Source organism: Fukomys damarensis, unplaced genomic scaffold (genome assembly GCF_012274545.1).
Source record: "Fukomys damarensis isolate Sample0158 unplaced genomic scaffold, DMR_v1.0_HiC HiC_scaffold_16, whole genome shotgun sequence".
NCBI lineage: Eukaryota > Metazoa > Chordata > Mammalia > Rodentia > Bathyergidae > Fukomys > Fukomys damarensis.
This window is the reverse complement of record NW_022900928.1, coordinates 11,362,913-11,376,531: the sequence shown is the minus strand read 5'-3', so window position 1 is coordinate 11,376,531 and position 13,619 is coordinate 11,362,913. Positions and strand designations below refer to the sequence as shown.

The 13,619-nt window shown below is 38.2% G+C and overlaps 1 protein-coding gene across 1 annotated transcript in view; it reads right to left on the bottom strand.

The window, feature by feature from the left end:
• The window catches only part of LOC104872952 (mas-related G-protein coupled receptor member X2), a 14,780-nt gene extending 2,501 nt beyond the window's left edge, over positions 1 to 12,279 (bottom strand). Inside the window, exon 1 of the mRNA XM_010639345.2 lies at positions 12,140 to 12,279. The gene's annotated coding sequence lies outside the window, so the exon portion shown is untranslated. The remainder of the gene's footprint in view (positions 1 to 12,139) is intronic.
• Positions 12,280 to 13,619: the final 1,340 nt, after the last annotated feature.

Here is a 13,619-nt window from a genome sequence, read left to right as displayed (position 1 = left end):
ATATATATATATATAGTGTGTGTGTGTGTGTGTGTGTGTGTGTATAAGAGAAATCATGTGATATTCAAGCTTGTGTGTCTCAGTTTCTTAACTTAACATTAAGGTCTCAATATACATTCATTTTCGTACAAATAACTCAGGTTTATCTTTTTTATGACAGACTAATACTTCTTTATGTATATATACTACATCACTTTTTATCCATTTCATATGTAGATAGGCATATAGGATGTTTCCTAGGTTAGCTATTAATAACGGTGCTGCTATATACACGAGTATGCATACATCACTGTTATATGATGGTTTTGACAGTTTTGTGAAGTTGTATAGGTGGGGATTAGCTGGATCAAATGAAATTTATACTTCTAATTTTATGAGCAATCTCCATATTGATTTTCATAGTGGTTGTAGCAATTTATAGTACCACCACAAATGGAAATGAGTTCCCTTTTCCCCACAGCCTCACTAGCATTTGTTATTAGTTGATTTCTTGATGGTAGCCATTCTTTTTATAGTAAGGGTAAAGACTGTGTTAGTGTTATTAGCCATTTACCATGGTCCAACTTCCTTTCTTGTGGTGTATTTTCTGATCTAATGGTAATTACTTCATATACCTGATTTAAAATTCAGATAATTTAAGACAAGATTACACTCTCCATGAATCTCATTCTCAATAGGACAATCCTTGCTATCTTTGTCATTGTTATTTCTTTTATTACCTTTTTCTCTCAATAGAGAACTTGTATTTCTATTTTTAAGAAATGATGTGAAAATTAGATTGACTCTTCTTATAAATGTAGCATTTAGCATATATGTGGTAATCTTTTTCTCCTCACCTATTAATGAAATTTGTTACTTATTTTCATTTAGTATTGATATTCAGAACAGTGTCTTTCCTGCAGTTCTCTTTTTGTGCCTTATGCTTCAAGCAAGTTTATTATCATTTTTAGCAATTAGAATTACATGTTTGCAATTAATAAGTAAATTATATAACAGACTAACTTTGCAAATATTCATGAAACACCTGTTGATAGAATTTTATTTCTACAGCATTTGGATAAGAAATTCCTAACTACAAAGTATCTCTGAGTGTAAATGTATTTGAAGATGAAGTGTTTAAGGAATTAGTTAATTTAAAATGAAGCTAGCACTTTGAGTCTTACTCCAACCCAAATGGTGTGTTGAACAGTAGTGACACAGACACACAGTGAGATTCTTTACACTGGAATAAAATTTGCAAAGAAAAGTATCAATATCTCAGTGGAAAAATAGAAATTTGTTGATTTCAAAAAGAATAAGGATGTGCCCATTTCAGATTGTTTTTCCAAGGAAAGGAAGAAAGTACAGATTAAACTGTGTAAATACTGAACAGTTTCTCTGGTGTGAAAAACTAAAAGTGTAAATAAGATCCAAATTATATAACTCACAATGTGAAATAGGAAGAAAGGGGCTAAAGGTGTAGGGGAAGTGGGGTGGATAGGGGAAAGGAAATAAGAGAAGAGAGAAAATACGAGAAAAGGAAACAAATGGAAACAAAGTCTTTGTAAATAGTGAAGGGGGTAAAGGTAGAGCAGGAGTATGGGCAAAAAATGAGAATGAAGATCTGTTATGTAAAGGTACAAGATCCCAATGATGAATGTAACTATACCGTATACTTAAAAAGTACCAATAAACTCAATGAAAACAATAAAAAATAAAATAAAACAAATGTGCTTAGAAACTTTAGGGAATCACTGAAGCATTCCAGGGGCCTGAGTGCTGCTTTTATCCCAGCAGTGTGAAAATTCAAACCACACCTGACTGAGAGGACGAAGCCCTTCCTCACTAATCTTTCTGACATCTGCAGAGGTCCCTGAGGGCAGCTGCCTCCATATACAGCCCACACACCCATCCATCTCAGGAGTGTCCCGCAGAGCCCCCTGGAGAACCAGATTGAGGTCGTCCAGATGAAACGACTGCCTAGATATCACAAGGAGCACTTATATGATGGGGTTGGTCCATTGTTAGCACAGGAAAAGGCACTAACCACAGAAAATGATCAAAGGGAGCTTATAGCAGGGGATCAGAAGTCCAAGGACTAAGAGCAAATGGCTATCAAAATGCAGGCAACAAGGAGGGGGACAGCAACACCATGGACAGGACGGTCACACGCAGCCTGTCAGCTGCCTCTATCAGGAGCCACAGGAGATTCTGACCCATAGGCCCAGGCTGGACCCAGGGAGACACCAATCATATGAGATATAATGTTTTCATAAAAGCAACTGTCCACCAATCATCTTCCAAATCCCCAAGCAGGACGTATTAGTATTAGAACCGTCCCAGCATGGACTGTGCCGTGGCAGGGCCCACAGGAGTCACCCATGACAGCTGAGCGGTTTCTAGCGTGGAGGCAGCAGAAGCAGAGTGGGTGCAGGGTGGACAGGCGGTATTTGGAGCCCGTGGTGAGATACAGAATGATGTGGGCAGTGGATATGGGGGGATGGAGGAAGTCAGTGTAATGACTGGAATGAATAATGTGGCTGCAGAGAACCCAGTAAACCACAAAATGTAGACCCAGAATGTTTTCCAATGCAGGCAGAGCCCTAGAACTAGAGCACAAATACTGTATGCTTCCTATTACTCACCTCCAACGCCATCAGAGCAGTCATGAGAATCAGGCAATCCAAGACAGAATCTTCTGATACCCCTTGAGGGAGAAGCCAGGTTATTTCCATACCTTGATGTGCGTGCTGCTCTCTAGGCAGGGAGGGGCTGATCCATGCTCAGTGTCCCTCTGCTGGTGCCCAAGGGAACAGAACAGGACTTGAGATCTCCTTCATGATTTCTAGTCTGCAGGGCCTCCCTGCTACATAGGGCTTTCTGTCTCCATTTCAAAGAGGAGGAACAGAGGATCGGAGAGATGAAGTAACTCAAGAGCTGAGGATTGTGCAAATCCAGCTCTCTGCTGAGTTTTGTCTTTGTCTGTTATTCCTACTAGTTTGCTCATTAGGATTGCTGTACTATATTTTGATGAATTCCTCTTTGATATCGGTTTTATTGCAGACTTCTGTGTATTCTGTACCCTAACACCGCCTGCTTCCTCAGATTAGAAACTTCTTTCATTCATTATCTTTTAAAATATGCTTTCTGGTTATTTTTGTCTTTCTTCTCCTTTTGGATACATATTATGCATATAGCATGTCTTTTGATGGTACCCTACAATTCCCATGTGTTTACTCATTTTTCATTATTTTATTTTAAGGACTTCTCTGGTAGATTATATCAAATATATTGTCTTTAATCTCACTAATTATTTCTTTAATTTATTAAACCAGCTGTTGAAACATTCCATTGTATGTTTTGCTTTTTTACTTCATTAATGGTCACTTGGACTTTTATGTCATAATTTCTTTGCAAATATCTTATTTTGCCTGTGCATGTTTCCTTATATCACTTTTTAAAAATTAACATAAAATTACACCAATTTTGGAGTACTCTGTGACATTTTCATACACATATAGTTTTTTTAAGTTAAATCAGGATATGGTTTGAATATCTATATTCTAGAGTATCATTGATTTATGGTGAAACTTTCAAAATCTTCCAATTTTTTAAGCATTTACAGTATAGCATTATTATCTGCAGTCATCTTACTGTGCAACAGACTGTCAGTGTGATTTCTCATATCTAATTAAGTACATGTTAATGAAACTTTCTTTGTCCTTTTCTCCCCTCTAGTCTGCCTAGCCTCTGCTGGGCACCATTCTACTCGCAACTTCTGCAAGATCAACTTTATTAGCTGCTATATATTAGTGATATCAGGAAATAACCATCTTTCAGTTCATGACAACTCAAGTAATATAAATGTCCTCTGATTCCATCCATTTTATTAGAAATGACAGTAGCTTTTTATTTTTTACATTAGTCAGGATTGAACACAGGGCCTTTACACTGTGCTATATTCACAGACCCTTTGTTATTTTTTACTATGAGACAGGGACTCGCAAAGTCTTTAAATTTCCCAGGATGGGAATAAGCTAAAAATTTCCTTTTTTATTTAAATTTCTATATTATTGAAGTTCACTGATTTTTTTCCTCATTGAATTTATTGGTACATTTTAGGTTCACTGATATATGTTTTTTAAGTGGGTTTTTCTGAATTTTTAGGTCATTTTATAAGTTTCCCTTCAGTTATAGCCCATTATGGTGTTTTGTCTAGTTCCTTTTGAAGGCATCTTGATTTCCCATGTCCTACAACACTATTTTGGGATGTTGACTATTTGAGGAAATAGTTATCATTCTACCCTGACTTTTTATAGTTTTACTGGAGTACTGTGGTCTAACTGTGGTCTTCACTCTGTGGTCTAACCTGTCATCATCAGTGGATAAGCTAATAATGACCCAGGAAAGGCAAATAATGTTTGCTGGTTGTGCAGATGGGTGGGCACTGCCTTTGAAGTTGTACAGTCCTCTCTGACTTTGCACAACTTGGCTCAGATCTGCAATTAGGCTGAGCTACCTGAGGTAAACTACAATTGCTTTACATCTGACTGAGCCAAAAGGTCTAATTTCCTGAAGAGAAAGTACCGTTCTTTGTGTGCAGCAGCTGGACAGGATTCCCATAGGAGCTGTAAGATTAATTAGATCAAGATGGACCCTCATTATCCATCTTGGTGGTCAGATTTAAATCCTTCCCTGTCAGTAGTAAAATTACCAGGAGGGATCACAGGTCTTCTGTCTATTCCTCCTGTAGGCCCTGTGGCTCCCTGAATACACCATTCCAAGGAGGACTTATGTAAATTTTGACTAATAGTAAGTCACAACTGTGGCTTAAAAAAACATTGTGCACCCTCTTGCCTTTCCTTCATTGTTCTTGCTTGATAGGGCAGGTGGCATGTGTTGACTCCTATGGAACTTGTCATCTCTAAGGGGCCTGAGTCTGCACTTGAGAGTCGCTTTCAGGGGCTGGAGAGATGGTTAATTCTTTTTTTGGGGGGGTACCGGGGTTTGAACTCAGGTCCTTGTGCTTGCAAGGCAGGCCACCGAACCACTGAGCTAAATCCCCAGCCTAGACGGTTAATTCTTAATGACTTATCAAGATACTGGGCAGAGACTTGCTAGAAAATAGGTGTGTGGAGTGTGGTGACTCATGTTCCTCATGAGATACTTTTCAACATTTGATCTACCTTTGCTTCTGTATCTCAGCTCTGTCCATCACCTCCATATCCTGTCCTCTGTCTTATAAGCTGTTATTGTTGTGGAGCTTCTTGCTTACCAGTAAAGCAGTGTGATCTGTGCTGGGAAACATCCTAACTAATAACTAATGTACAGGTTCTTAGTTGTCACTCAAGGCCTTCTGTGCCTGAACCTTGTTTTGTTTTGTTTTGTTTTTCTTCATTCTTTAAATTTATTGGTACATTTTAGGTATACAATGCAGTTACGTTCATCATTGGAAACTTGTACCTTTATATGATGTATCTTGGTTCTTATTTTTCCCCATTACCCTGCCCTCCCTTGAACCCTCCACCTCTCCTTATTTACAGACTTCCTTATGTCAAAACAGCAATGTGTACCAATTTAATTTCTTTCCAAAGAGTAAAGAGATGCATTAAAATAAATGTGAATGTCTTCCAAAATGCTATTCTCTAAAGAAACAATTCATTAGAGATTTTGTGTTTAAAACTTTTAATAGTTAATACTATAGCTTAAAACAGTAATTATTTCTCTTTTAAAATTTATCTGTGTTAAGAAATGCGTATTGTGCACCTATGTTTGTAGCAGCACAGTTTGTAATAGCTAAAACTTAGAAACAGCCCATTTGTCCATCAGTTGGAGACTGGATAACGAAGATGTGGTTTTTCTATGCAATGGAATACTACTCAGCCATGAAGAATGAGAAATTAGAGTTATTCATAGGAGAATGGATACATGTTGAGGATATACTCCTAAATGAAATAAATAAGTCACACATGTACAAATACCAAATAGTTTCTCTGGTGTGAAAAACTATAATGGTACATAAGATCCTAATGGTATAATTGACTATGTGAAATAGGAAGAAAAGGACTAAAGATGTAGGGGAAGTGGGAAAGGGAGGGGAGGGGAATTAAGGGAAAAGAAAAAAAACATGAGGAAATTAAAAAATGGAAATAAAATATGTGTAAATAGGGAAGGGACGAGGGGGTGAAGGGAGGGCAGGGACAAGGGGAAAAAATGAGAACCAAGACCTGTCATGTAAAGGTACAAGATCCCAATGATGAATGTAACTATGCTGTATACCTAAAATGTACCAATAAACTCAATGAGGGAAAAAAAAAGAAATGCATATTATCCATCCACAGGGTGAAAGAAAGCGACACAGCTCTGGCTATAACTTGCAGTAATACACAGGGAGTGAGAGAGAACCGGAATAAACCAGATGGGTTTGTGTGTCAGATTTGCAGCAGAGAATGAGGCAAGCGGGTGGGGAGCATGTGCAAGGCAGTGGTTGTAACAGCAGAAGAGAGAAACTAAATGTGAGAAAGATGCAAGTGTTGGCAAGTGTGACAGAACATGGGTGGGTTGGGAAGGGCCTTGGAGCTGAGGTTCTAGGAGAGAGAGTTTTATGGCTGGGAGGTGAGTGTCAGGCAGCGCGATCTTGAATTTGAGACGCTGAGTTCATAGCAACATGGGTAATGACGAGAAGAACTCGGTTTTTGGATTGAATGTTTGGAATGGAGTGGATGACCGGTCAAAGGAAAATGATGGATATAACGGAGAAGTTAGGTGTTTAATTAGCCATCAAGGTGAATATTGCAGTACTACAAATGTGCACAGGGTTGACTGGGGGAGGTCTACGAATTAGGTATTCAGGCCACATAATTATATAATAAACATTTATATTCTGCCAGTAACATTGGGCATATATTAAATTTTTGTTTGCCACTAGTTTCTCTCTACAAATGAAGAAATAAGAGTACAAGATACAAGGCATGGCCCAGTCTGCATCGTGTTGCTCTTTGTGGTTCCTCAGAGATACTGAAATTTGTGACTATTATTTTTTCAGATGTGTAGGATGATGTGAGAAATGCAATGTTATCTAAAAATTAAGGTACTACAGCAAACTCATTTGAAAAGAGTTTTAAGAGGACTTGCTGAATTTAATTCCTAAATTTGTAATTACTAGTTATACTAATGTGAATATATCCTCTCTGTTGAAGTACGAAAGTCTTTGTATTGGTGTGGATTTTAACATTGATTTACATAAACAATGCATCATGTCTTTCTTCCTCTCCTGTAGTTTCTCCATAGGGCTCCTTATAAAGGACAATTCTGTAAGAACAGCTGTATAAATGAGGAAATTATAAGACTCCTATGACTTAGTATGTAATTATCCTCTGGCGGAGCTGTGACATGAAAAGAAGGCAGTCTGCTGGTGCACACACTGTAACTACTAACAATCCTTTTTCTCACATCTGTCTGTTGGAAGCTTTTACTTGTAGCCAAACTGTTTTATGATGTATGGATACTATGTAGGGTAGAAGACACAGGGTGGTGGACTGGGGAGACCACTTGGTCTGACCCTAGGGAATCTGTGTTCTGTATACTGTGCTGGGTTATAAAAGCAATGGATGCATTTGGTTGGGACCTTGGAAAAGTACGTGTGGTACTGTTTTCAAAGCTACATGTTGTTCTCATCTGGATTCTCAGAGTTCATCTTTTAGCTCCCCTCTCTGAGGTGAGCTGCTTGAGGGGCAGCCTCAAAGGTGTGATCTGCAGAGCTTTGCTGTGTTCCTGTACCCTGTCATGTGGTTCTTTCTGTGTGCTTGATAGGGAGTAGCCAGTGGTCCTAAACCCCATCGTGGACCTAGGTTTTGTCATATAATTTATGTGACTATTGGAAGTCAGTTGTTTTCAGTTCTTCCCCCATGAGGCCTGAGAACTGGACTGAAGGAAAGTTGGCCCAATGAATTGCTGCTAAATCTTGAGACTTAGTTCATCATTTGAGAATTAATAGATTTTCAACTGATAATAAATGTTGTCCAAGATATTTTTCACTTTGATATAAACATAAAAAGTAAAATGTCAAACTGTGACACTTTCTGTTACTTCTAAACATATCATTCTGGATAAGACCTAACTGAATGCCAGTTTTCAATGATAAAGGACTTGCTTTTTATTTGATTCCAAAGATAGCTTTTCACTCTCCCAGGAACAAGTGGCTCCTGATTTCTCACCAACTTACTGGACTGTTCAAATGCAGGCAAAGGTTAAGGTTAAGTACCTTATTTTCCAAGAGACCTGATCATCTAGCTAGCCTTATACACTCATTCACTCTGAACCAAGCTGTGTGCTTCCGTCAGTGCCCAAATCACAGCATGGAATATGATTCTCATAAGAATATATTCTAGTAGAAATAAGGAATTAATTCTTTTAAATAGTCTATGGATAGCAATTAACAGAACAGTCTTATGTCTTGACAGGGTGGTTATTTCCATCCTAATAAAACTAAAAATGAAAAATTCTAAGAAAAGATTTAGAGAAGATAACATATTTTAATACAGAGGCATACAGTATTCTACTTTTACAATAGAGCACACTAAAGTAGAGCTGTGTCGGAGGAAACCTGACAGTCCACATTAAAATAGTCAATTGAATACATATTGAAGATATACGCCTAAGTGAAATAAATAAGGCACACGTGTAAATATCGAAGTTTCTCTGGTGGGAATAATCTGCAATAATACATAAGATCCTAATAAGATTACTGACATTGAGAAATGGGAAGAAAGGAGGTAAAGGTGTAGGGAAGGTGGGATGGGTAGGGGAAGGGTAATAAGGGAAAAAAAATGTGAGATGATGAAAAGATGGAAATAAAGTGCTTGTAGATGAGGAGGGGAGGAGGGGGTAAAGGGAGGGCAGGGACAAGGGGAAAAAATGAGAAGCAAGACTTGTCATGTAGAGGTACAAAATCCCAGCAATGAATGTAACTGTACTGTATCCCTAAAATGTACCAATAAACTCAATTAAAGCTGAAAAAAAAATAGTCAACTGAAGGCATTCAGGAATCACTGAGATACTTCAGAGGCGTGAGCCCAGGAGAAGAGCAGAGAACTGTCAGGTGTGGCAGGGCAGTGTTCATTTCCAAAGCCACAGCCAGTGAACAGAAAGAGCCTCCTTATCCCTGCTCCCTGCTGCTTCCCAGATGTCCAGGGTTCCCTGAGGAAGGCTAGTTTCACAGTTCTCCTTCTCAGGAAAGTCCGACAGAGCCTTCCCTGGAAGCAGACTGAGGTCTGCTCTTCCAGAGAGTGCTTAAAGGAGCCAAAGAAAATGGGAAATGACAGATTTGTGCAGCTGTTAACATGGGCCAAAAATCTCTCACTTTCAGGAATTAAAAGAAAAGAAGGGATCTTGATAGCTTTGTGTCCAAGGCAAGTCCATGCAAAATGGGTCAAATAGATCATGGGTTAGGAACACGAGGAGAGTATGGCTTCCTACTGTAACAAGTGTAACGGCAGAAGTTCCTGGTGAGCTACAAATACCTCAGTATGTCTTTCACTGAAGACTGAAGCCCTTTCAATATCCACATTTTCAAGCCCCAGCCACTGGATATCCTGTCCTCAGTGGTAATTCAGTGAACGAATGCATGAATGACGGGCCTGAGAGTTGTGAAAGATTTGTTTAAATGGCAAAATAAAAAGAAAAATAAATTTATCAGAACACACACTGTACTTGGAATTAAATGAAGAGAACTACATTCATCATTCTTTTCGTGGATATTTCTATGTGTGCCTAGAGTTATTATGTGGGCCCAATTAACTTAGGTTGTCTCTTGTGTATTTGATGTGTGTGTGACTGCAATAAGACAGAGATGAACCAGACCATGTTTATACTCAGAACTGTTTATCCAGGTGGGAGAGGTCATACAGAAGTGAACAGAATGTAGCTTTTTACTAGTACAGTTGTGATGATGGCTGGTCATGGTGGGCTTGAAATGGCTCAGTGTATCAGCCATTAAAGATGGAGGGCTTCTGTTTCCCCAGGGGGTAAAGTGGTGTGTGACATGCTGTGTGCTCAATAGTAATTCAGTGAATGAACCTATGAACAGTATAGTGGTTGTAGAATATTTGGATTAAATGGAAAAATAAAAATGGAAATCTAATAAAGATATTAAAGTGCTCAGTTAAAATAAGAGAAATAAATTTCATTTATCATGGTTATTTTTGAGGAAAGTACTGTATTTAAAAGAATTACTTAAGTATATGAAATTCAGTCAGCAAAGGCACAATCACCATCATCATCCCACCTAGGAGACTATCCAGAACGATCCAGTTCATCGGTGTGTGTTCTGTGCACACAGCTGCAATGGTTGCACTCACATTCAGAAGCTGTCCACTAGTGCCCTTAGACACACAAAGGGTTAACCAGTGATGTGCATTCACGGTGAGTTTATAAAGTGGCTTTGTTGAGGATGTAGAAGCATTTTAATGTACAGTGTTGGGTAGGAGTTGAGTTCCAAGTGAAATGACCAATAACATATAGGATAAAGTAGCAGCTGAGGTTGAGGTTGGACTACTACTTTACAGATGGATTTGAAATATAAAAGTCTCCAAAGTAAGTCTACTAAGTGCTGTGCTGTGAGGTGTGCAATGTAAATTCACTCAGTATTATCTCCTGGAGATTTCCATCCTGTTTCTTACATAAACACTTCTGTGAGTGGAATCTTTGAAAGGAAATGGAAGTGCAGGGAATTAAATGAAAAAAAACATGCTCGTGAGGATTTTATCTGGAACAAGAGGTCCAATTTATATCTGAGTGACTATTAACAAGTGATTGACAGATCTGAAATGCCTATATGATGACAGTAGTGTTTCCACTGTACTGAAGATAGAGTTGGATCATACAAACTGAAGGATTTGTCCTGGACGCACACTATGAACTGAACCCAGCAGTGCTGCTCAGGATCCATCCATTTGACCAATAGGCTCAGCATCAGAGAGCTGTTGATTACAAACAGATGAGGGCAAAAGCAGAGCAGTTTTTTCTAAGTGGGCCCTCAACTTTATGGTCTAAATAAAAGCTAGAGTCAATATATACTAGAGAGAAAGGGAAGACAACGAAATGAGCGTGGAGTGAGCTGGGTGGAAGTTAAGTAGGAGTAGATATCAAAACCCAGAAACCCTCTCCTAGTAGAGGCAGTCATGGCATTGGAGTCCTGATGATTCGCTTAGAAAAAAATTACTCTCTAGGTGGAAAGAGGATGAATCCTCCCCCTATGCTGCAGAGACATCAGAAGTGAATGCATCTGAAATGCTCTCTCTCAAGAGCCAAGATTGCATAGCTTTTGCTGAACTGAAGAAATTTTATACCCACCCAGGACAGTGGATTTTGTATAAGTGTTTGTAGAACCACTGGGAAACACTGCCAGAACCTTGGAGGGCATAAAGAGAGGGCTTTTCGATCTATGTCCACATTTCCTATTATCTCTCTTTTATTTTGCTCTTTTCTTGCTCTCTGCCTTTGTGGTGGTGAGTGGGACAGAAAAATTCTTCACCTGCTTGCTCATCCTCTCCTGTTGCTAAAACTGGTGCTGTGGCTATGGTCTCCTTCCAGAAACTACTTCACCCCTTGTCTTTATAACGGTAGGGGTGGATATCCTGCATCACTGATGCTTGCATTGACACCATAGATTATCAATTTTCCTTAATCCTGTCTTTCTTAATAAATAATCAACTAAAGAAATGTTTCTAAATTATTTCAGTTTGGGATAACTTTTTCCTTTGGGCAACTTCACAAGTATATGAAGGAGAATATCTTTGCAGGCAAATAAACTAAAGATTACTAGGTTTCAGAATCCTCAGCTCTTGAGTGAAATGCCTGTGGGTTACCTTGCTCTTTACATAAGGAAAAAGCAGAATTTCTCCTGTGACTGCATAGTTGAATGGTTGAAATAAGGGGGAGGAGTAGGGAGATGGATCATCTAGAGAACCCCATTATGAATACCCACATGTGATTCTCCCAGTATCCACTTTCAAGTGAAAGCCGCTTGTCTTCTCCCTTTCTCTCTAGGAAGCTCCAGGAATTCTTCTTTACAATACCCAAGAGTGAAACAGAGGATTATAAACCTAGACAAAAATTGACAAGCTTAGAAAATAACAAATATGATGTTCTAGGCACTTACTTTTCTTGCAGTCTTCTATCTAGAGTTAGAAAGCTGATCTCCACTGAAGAAGGAAAAATTTTTGCAGACTGCTTAGAAGCAGAGAACTCTTCTCTGTCCTCTAATTTAGGAGCTGCCTTCAGGACCTGAAGGACAAGTGCCCTTTATCAAAAAGCTATACAGCCCAAGTGATTTCCTTCACAAGGATTGTGGGAAAATCAATAACAGAGGATTTTGATACATGCACTCTTACTTCACATACACTCTTATTTCTGGGCATCTGTCCAATTGCCACTCAAAATCAACTTCTCTCATTATCTTGTGTGGTTTATGTTCCTGTAAGTAATTGCTATCCTGAAGCCTTTAATTGCCAATTCTGAACTGAGGCAGCCACAATCTCCAGCATAGTGAAATGGCTTATGGAGCTTTATGAATAAAGAATGAAGTATATCCCAGGGTCATGGAAGTCTTGCTATGTCTTGATTTCTTTCATATCTTCTTTATTTAGCACTAATTCATTAATATAAATGCTTTAAGTCTAAATGACACCTAGGTAAAAGTCTGCCTGAATCCCATTCTGCACAGGCCACCTGTTCTATACTTTGCATTTTTATTTGTTATTATCTAACAATATTAAGTTTTTAAAAATGCATTAATCTTATTGGTACATTATTGGTATATAATATGCTGACATTCATTATTATTCATTATAAATACAAGGAGGGAATTTGCACCTTTAGACAATATACCTTGGTTCTTACTTTTTCTCCATTACACTGCCTTCCTTCAACTCCTCCACTCTTCCCTCTCCATATTAAATTTACATTTCTGATTTAATTCTTCATATTAACTGATGAATCAAATGCATTCTGTGATATCTATCCACATCAATCCAGTAAATGGATCCATGGAAAACAAAATTCATAGCAGAAAATTATTACTTGGATTGAATGGAAAGAGAAAAATGAAAACTAAATTAAAGCTTCTAGGACACACATATAATTAGAAATAGATTTCATTAATTATAATTCTCTTTGTGGAAAGATCTGCCTGCTAAGAAGAATTATGTCTCTAGAGTAAGAGGGAAAAGGAGATTAGTCTCAAAGGGGATGGAGATAAAGAGATGGATGGAGAGGGGAGGGAAAGCAGATAAAAAAGAAACTACTAGGGTTGTGTTCATATACGAATTCCACATGGGGAATGGAAACTTCATGTACTACATACATGTAGAAATAAAGAGAAAGTATAATTTTTTTGTTCATTCGTAGGAAAATGGATGCATATTGAGACCACAGCCTTAAGTGAAATAAATAAAACACACATATGTAAATACGGAATAGTTACTCTGGTGTGAAAAATTAAAAGTGTAAATAAGATCCAAATGGTATAACTGACAATGTGAAATAGGAAGAAAAGGTCTAAAGGCATAGGGCAATTGGGAAGGGTAGGGGAAAGGTAATAAGGGAAAAGAAAAAATAGGAGAAAATGAGAAAATGGAAAC